The 8,265-nt window shown below is 34.8% G+C and overlaps 1 non-coding gene across 1 annotated transcript; it reads left to right on the top strand.

The window, feature by feature from the left end:
* The first annotated feature begins 6,833 nt into the window (after positions 1-6,833).
* Positions 6,834-6,918, top strand: TRNAM-CAU (transfer RNA methionine (anticodon CAU)). The gene is given in 2 exon segments: positions 6,834-6,871; positions 6,883-6,918. It is a non-coding gene; the product is annotated as a tRNA-Met (tRNA).
* The last annotated feature ends 1,347 nt before the right edge of the window (positions 6,919-8,265 follow it).

Raw genomic sequence — 8,265 nt, forward strand, 5'->3', positions numbered from 1 at the left:
TCAAGTAGGGCCAAATTTTTTTCAAAATGTATTTTTATAAATCTAAATGAAAAAGTAATAAAACTTAAAGATGGTCATTAAGTCCCAATTAAAGAGATGCTCTCCACTTGATTTACCATTAAGCACTAATTATATGTTTAATAAGAGTTTAGTGTAAATTCCCAAAAGTCTTCACATAGAAACAAAGTAGTCTAAATTAAAAGCTTGCAAGTAACCAAGGTTGAAGAATTCGGATCTCGGGGAGATCTCGTTTGGACTTTTTTAGGGAGATCTCGGCATCTCGGAATAATCTCGGAGAGATCTCGGACGTTGACTTACGTTGACTTTATAGTTTTTTGGATATATATATATATATATATATATATATATATATATATATATATATATATATATATATATATATATATATATATATATATATATATATATATATATATATATATACACGTTTTTACAAGATTTTACAAAAATATCCGAGAAATGAGCGAGCAAATCTTAGAAATTTCGAATTTTACAAGAAAATCTTATAAACTAGCAAGAAAATCCGAGAAATCGTGGCGTTGACTAAGTTTGACCCCGTTGACCGAGGAATCTCGGGAGATGAACATCTCGTCTCGGTTGCCTTCTAAAAATGAGATTTTGGGAGAGATCTCGGCGAGATCTCGGGAGATTTACAACGCTGCAAGTAACCAATGAGAACACATACTTGCAAAACTAGTAGTGACAAAAGAGTTGAAGACTTGTGACTTGAAGTTTGGAATCATATGGTTGTCATGGGATCAAAATTCTGCATTTGCCTTAAAAGGAAATCAATGACACATCTCTAGTACAAAGTGACTTACCCCTTTCAAGTCAAGGTCAACCTCAAAGAATACCTCCAAGACAAAAGGGGTAATGCAGGTCTTTTCAGATGTTTTTGGCATCTAATTGCAGCCATCCAATAAGGAAAAAAGCCAATGTAAAAGATCTCAAACGGCTATAAAATTCAGAGGACAGGTCTGCACGGTCGACCCACGGTAGACCGTAGGGTGAGCCGCAGTTATCCGGGTTTGAATTTCTCTTGCCTATAAAACTCAAACCTTGGAGCACTTGAAGACTCACCTCTTGCACTTACATTTCAATATATTTACTGATATCATTCAATTCTCATTGTAATCAATGTAGAGTGATTCAAGCAAGAGTGTGTGTAAACTTAGTTGTGAGTTTACTTGTAAATTATCTTCTTAAAGGGATCAAGAAGATAAGTGACGTTTCACTTAGTGGTAGCATTAGGATCTTGTGGTAAGAGCTGATTGGTGATTGTGAATTCTTTAACGGGACGCAAGGGTTCATAAATTGCGGCTTATCAAGGAGCTAGTGTTGTATCTGGACACTTCACCGAGTTTGGAGCATCATAGTGAAACTAACTCTCAATTCGTTAGAATTGAGGAGTGGATTAAGGAAGATTAGTCAACATCTTCCCGAACCACTATAAATCTCCGTGTTTGTTCTCTTATTTTTTATCTACTTATTTATTATACTTGTGAACAAACTATTTGAATCACACTATAGTAATCTCAAGTTCTAAATCGAAAAACATTTTTAAAAATTACACTAAGTAACTATTCACCCCCTCTAGTTACTTACAGTTACCAATTGGGCGATTCGGTCCACTATTGCTGGAAACAAACTGCCCGTCATTGTTGCGATTTAGTTGATGCACAAACCGACATTTTTCACCAAATTTGCAGTGGCCGTGACTGAAGTTTCGACAGACTTGAGTGGCATTTTTTTGAAGACGAGAATTGCTCGGGTTATTTTAGTTGGTTTGAGCAATAAGAACATTTGGTGCAGATGGTGTTCCTAGCAATTCGGTTGAGGCACGAGTTCGACAATTAAGTTACATCTTGATATGCCCAAATCGGACGGTCTAATTTAGTGCGATGTCGTTAGGTCGCTAAACGTTAATTCAGGATATCAACAGAAGCTAATTGTTTATTTATATATTGCTGGGCCTAAATCCATTATTCCTTCCTATGGGTTAGCAAGGGCAAATATGACCTAGGGTCGTTCCTTGAGCGGTGGAATTTGAAACGGAGCTTATTCAGATAATTTAGGGATTAAGATGGGTTTGTACACAATTTAGTATCCAAGACTAGTGGCCAGGTACACCTTGTGTGGAAAGGCAGGATCCTTTTAGTCCCAATAAATTGGCGACTGTTCGAAAAATCCAACAACCAAGTCCAACCGTTTATTCTAGACATCACTTTATCTGGAATATCAAATTGTGTAAAGGCTATAGTTGGGTTGATTTGATTTATAATTGTATTTAAAATATTAAAGCAATATAATCAAAATAAGCTAGCTAGCATGCAACAGTTAAGGAAAGAGAAGACGTGGTTCACCATGATTTAAGATAACGTAGTGTCGGGATGATTGCGAGACACTCATTGGATAGATATATCTTGGTGTAAACACTAGATTCCCTACTAATTGATTTCTCGATTAGCATGTCACGAGGAACTAGACTATCGTGATTTTGATCGGATGGACTATGCTCAACTCTCGACGCTTTATCCGGTTTAAGGATATAAGCGGCCCATCTTGGATGCAATGCATACTTTGGGCGCACGAAAAAAGTAGCATGGCTATATATATATATATATATATATATATATATATATATATATATATATATATATATATATATATATATATATATATATATATATATATATATATATATATATATCCATCGATATATATATATATATATATATATATATATATATATATATATATATATATATATATATATATATATATATATATCCATCATTTCTTAACACCTTAGTGTATCACCCAAGTGAGTGGTTATGATTGTATTTCGAATTTCCTTTCTGTCAATGGTTTGATAAAAATCTAAGGGTTTGTAGACAAGTTAGAACTTCAGATAGTTCTTAGTCCTCCTTAAAGATTTATAAGCTTAGTTTGTATTGTAGTGTGTTAAATTTTCATTTATGATTTAAACCAGCACTTACTTAAATCTACCCAATAAATCCCTTAGTTATCTACCATGTACTACACTTATAGTGGTTCCATAGCTTCTAACCTTGATTATGCTCAAGTGGTCCTATAGTACATCGACACGAGTCTTATACTCTTGACCAATGTCTTGATCTGGTCTTACGGTAATCCCCCATGTACTTTATAGTATTTCTGATGGATTCATACATTGACCAATGTATAAACACAGATATTTAATTACCTTATAATTATCGACTTTATAAAAAGGTTTTAATCACGTTTATTGGTGGAAGGACGATAATAATGAGGTTTAATATTATAGACAGAAAGCGAGTACGAAACGATAATCATCTCTAACTAACATTTTTGAATCATGGCAAACAATCAAGTAATTACTCACACATCATGGCAACAAACATTTCTAATATTAATAAATCATAAATATCAAACAAGAATATTATAATAAATTAATAAAAGAAATGATAGATATTACCGAATAATGTCGACAGAATAATACTTGTATTTCTTCATACCATAGCGTTACAATGCTTGATAGCTTCTACTACTAACTACATACTAATCTCCTATTGATCACTAGACAGCGACAATAGAGAGATACTTATTTTCCTAATCTCTGTACTTTTCTCTCTCTAGAATCTAGAGAAAGAAAGTAGAGAGAGAATTAATCTCCTACTGATCACTAGAGAGTGACAATAGAGAGATGTTTTAGAGAGAGAAGTGAGTAAGGTGTGTAAAAATGGATGAAAAATGCCCTTTAAATAGGCTTGGATTTTGTTGGCATATGGCTGGCTGGCCGTATGGCAAGCCGTATGGCCAGGCCGTTTGCCAAGGCAAGCCGTTTACTTGGGCCGTTTGCTGGCAAGTCGTTTTTGTCGTATGGCAGGCCGTATGGCAGGCCGTATGGCAGGTCGTATGGCAGGCCGTATGGCAGGCCGTATGGCACCCTGGCAGTCCATATGGCAAGCCGTTTGGCTTGGATCGTTTTGCTCATTCCCGGGATCGTAACTTGGTTTCCGGGGTCGTAACTTGTCTTTCACCGTTTTTGCTCTAGAATCTTCGTTTTAGCTCCGTTTTACTTGATTCTTTTTGCATCTCCTTTGTAATTACTAAATCTACCAAATTAACCGATAAAGTGATTATTTTTCCGACAAAGTTTGGAAATTTATTATTTTTGGGCCGTAATATCGAGGTAAAAATGTGACTTTTTAGCCGATATCACATCTCCTCGAACGTAATCATTGAACGGAGTGTGTTTGAATCCGAAAAATGAGTGAAGAATGATATAGTGGCGTGTGGAATTCGATTGTTAAGTCCATTGATGGCGTACGTGACGAGGTTGTCTTCTTCAATTTTAGAACCGAGGTTACGAAGCATAGCAGCTATGGAGTCGATTTTTCTAAAGTAGGTTTCAGCTGTCTAATCTCCGATCGAAAGGGCTCGCAGTTCTGCGGTTAATTCGATAGTCTTAGATCGTTTTGTTATCTTGAAACAATTTATTCAAAAAGTTTCACGCTTCATGAGCCGTCTTTGGTTGAGTTTTGGGGAGGCGTTAGAGAAGAGGTTCGGAGATCGTTAAGAAGATACACCCCATAACCACGACATTTGCTTTTGTCCATTCTTCGGTTGGCGGGTCTGAACCAGTAGCTTCGTTCAGGAAGCTATGTACGTTAAAAGCAGCACAATGAGTGCTAAAGAGTGTGCTCAAATGGGTATAATTGAGTTTATTGAGATCAAGTTTAATCGGTATAAGGTGTGTAATCGAGGTTACAGTATAAATTTTATTGTATTTTCCTGGAGTCGACATGATGAAGATGAAGGTGCGTTTGATTTGAGCCGCAGGAGAAGAAAACAATTAGGGTTTTTTAAGGCAGTCTGATACCATATTAAATTGGTGTATGTGTGATACAGATGAATATGGAAATAATATTTTGATTGTTTTTCATTGCTTCCAACGAATGCTACAAGCCTACAACTATACATATATAGAGAGTAGACATAAAACCTAGTCCGTCTAAACATGAATGACAATAAAGCTAAATGGCCCAATGGGCTACAAATATATATATATCCATCTAACAATTTTATCAATATTTTCAATATATCTTAACTTTATTAGGGTCGTATCATAGACCACAACCTATCACAACCTATAATTTTTAGGTTGGCATCTAGCTTGTAACGTTATAATTGTATCACTTGAATGGTTGGATCCATTATGAATATATTATCAAGCTTTTCAATAAAAAGACAATAAACTATAATGGATAAACTCTGAAAAGAGTATTTCGTTCAAATCGAGCAAGTATATATTTGTCATTTTATCTACTTGAAATATCCAATTCAATGTTTTATTCTTTGACATGATATATGGTATATCCAACATGATAAATTACTAATTATTTTCCTTATTTTAATTTTCTTGCGTTGAAAATGAAATTACCTCCTTTCCAAATTGGTGAACCATACCAATGAAATCTGGCTTTAAATGGCGGTTAGCAATATTTTCATAGGTGAAATGTGTCATTATTTATGAAGATCAATAATAACAACAATACTCAATTTCGCACATACAAGTATTTATGAAGATCAATAAAAAGTATTATCATTATGATTAAGAGAGAACTAATTACAATCTTCAAAATATAAAAAAATTCAAATATATGCATATATACAATTTTCTTCTAAATGTATATATTATATTATTATTACCGTTGTTATGAGGTATTCATTATTTCATTTAGATCCACCAAACTCCAATCTCTTCTCATCCCACCACTTCTCATTAACCTTGGTTTACAACCTTCTTTTTTAATATCATTGAGTTTAAGGCTTCTATCTTTGATAATGACTCCACTTGGCGGCACACCAACAATCCCATTTTGTTTGCCTTTCGATTTCTTCGATGGTCCACGAACCAACGTCAAAGGAGGTTTACGTTGAACCTCTCGACCCGCTAATGGTCTTTGACAAGGCCCTTGTTCAACCCCGGATCCTTCTGTAACGTCGTTACTTGATATTGTTCTTGGAATGCTATGACAACCGAGACAAATTATATGCATGTTGTTTACAAAGTATTGCAAAATAGATAAATAAGTGAGATATTATGTAGGTTGTTTTGGAGGTATATATAAATGAGATGAGATTAATAAATGTGGGAATGAGGGAGAGGAGATGTAGTGTTGTGTGTGATTGTTGTGTCAAAATTGTTGGTGGTTCATGATAGATTAGGATGGGAAAGATTATTAGGTATGATTATATGACCTTATGAGTCCTCTTTTATATTTATTGGCATTCGTTATCACCATCTATATTTAGTATGAATTCCTTGAATTATGCTACATCACATATAAATTTAGTACTTAATGTCTTTTTTAATGATGGTTTTACGTATTTAGATGATGATATTATAACTATCATTCATTAATCATCAACTTTAAACCGTAAACGACAACCATTCACGGAAATATTGTGATCCACAAAAAAACTTGGTAAAATGGTAAGTTGAGGATAGTTGATGTAAACGCTAAATGGCCAAATGGGTAACGAATTGATTGAGATTTTCGTTGTTCTGGTTAACTGAGAAGGTTGAGTATTTTATTTAGATGTATGCGACTTAATCGAGTTATTAAGTGATTGTTATCGACTCTTTCTTTCCTTGGCAACTCCATAAGAGGCCTAGGCAAGGCAGGTAATTGATATTAATTGAAGTGTATAGTTTCAAGTTTAAGAGTTTTTTTGAAATGTTACTGATACAAAATTCTATAAATTTCTATCATAATCAATAAAGTTGGTTACGATGATCCACAGGGGTGGTGGCGCAGTTGGCTAGCGCGTAGGTCTCATAGCTTAAGAGTGATCCTGAGGTCGAGAGTTCGAGCCTCTCTCACCCCATTTTTGTTTACTTTTTGTCCTTTCTATAACGTAGACAGCCAGTTCATAATAAATTCATACATTTGGATCTAATTGTAAAGATTAGCCCATTGATCTAATTGTGTAGATTAGCCCATCATTGACCTTTCCATTCATACCTTTGGGCTGTTAATAAATTTTCATAAGGGATTATCATCTTTTTACCCATTTTTCTTTAACCTTTTGTGTTAGAGCTCAAAAAAAAAAAAAAAAAAAAAAAAAAAAACCTTCATGCTTTGCCCTCGCAAGGTAACTTGCGCCTGGTATAAATAGGTCAAAATGATTTTGCTTCCAGGTGGAAGCAAGGTCGCAAGAGACACCTTGCTCCTTGCTCCCAGGTGGAAGCAAGGACGCAAGGTTTCTGTTAGGACCTTGCTTCCACCGGGGAGCAAGTAGCAAAATGTCACCTTGCGACATTTTGCGTCCTTACGACCTTGCTTTCACTTGGTAGAAATCTTGTTTTGACCTATTTATTCCATGGCCCGGGCGCAAGGACGCAAGACACCTTGCACCTTGCAAGAAAAAATGGTCAACTTTTTGTGTGTGTGTGTGTGTGTGTTTTGTGGTGGTGTGGGGGGGGGGGGGGGGGGGGGGGGGTTGGTTATAACGCAAAAATGTTTAAAAAAATGAGTAAAAAGGTGATAATTCTCTTCTCATAAATTAAAAGAATAGGGAATGTAATCTGTCTATTATTCAATGAAAGAGTCTGCCTTATATGCAGATCAATACAGACGATATACATGGGTTTGTTTGTAACTAACTATCCACTATTCTAGAGATATACAATTGACTAGTAACAATACATTGATGGTGCACGACTATTCTAGTACAACAAATATGTAACATAAATTTATTATTTAACTGTTGTCTTATATAAATCAAACCCTAAATTTTCCCATTCGTTCAATCCATCCATCATTGAACTTTCCATTCATACCTTTGGGCTGTTAATAAATTCTTATAAATCAAATCCTAAATTGGCCCATTCGTTCAATCCATGTTTTATCACAATACATTTCTTCTCTCTTTCAATTTTTAACCATATGATTGTATCACAACAAATAAATAATTATTAATCAGCTGGTTTTTATCATAATATAACCAAAACTGAAAGACCAACAACATAATTTGAATTATCATCTAAATGGCATGCATCTTATTGAGCAAATTACACAACATATGCAAATTACTTATAACCGTATTACTCAGACTTATAGCGACCAAGGACATATTCTTGGCATTAGAGAATGAATTACGGGTAACTTCAGTCCAACCCACTTTATATAAACGGGCTTGGATGAACCATATAAATACAAGTCAGCCTTGTAA

The sequence above is a fragment of the Rutidosis leptorrhynchoides genome, chromosome 5 (assembly GCF_046630445.1).
Source record: "Rutidosis leptorrhynchoides isolate AG116_Rl617_1_P2 chromosome 5, CSIRO_AGI_Rlap_v1, whole genome shotgun sequence".
NCBI lineage: Eukaryota > Viridiplantae > Streptophyta > Magnoliopsida > Asterales > Asteraceae > Rutidosis > Rutidosis leptorrhynchoides.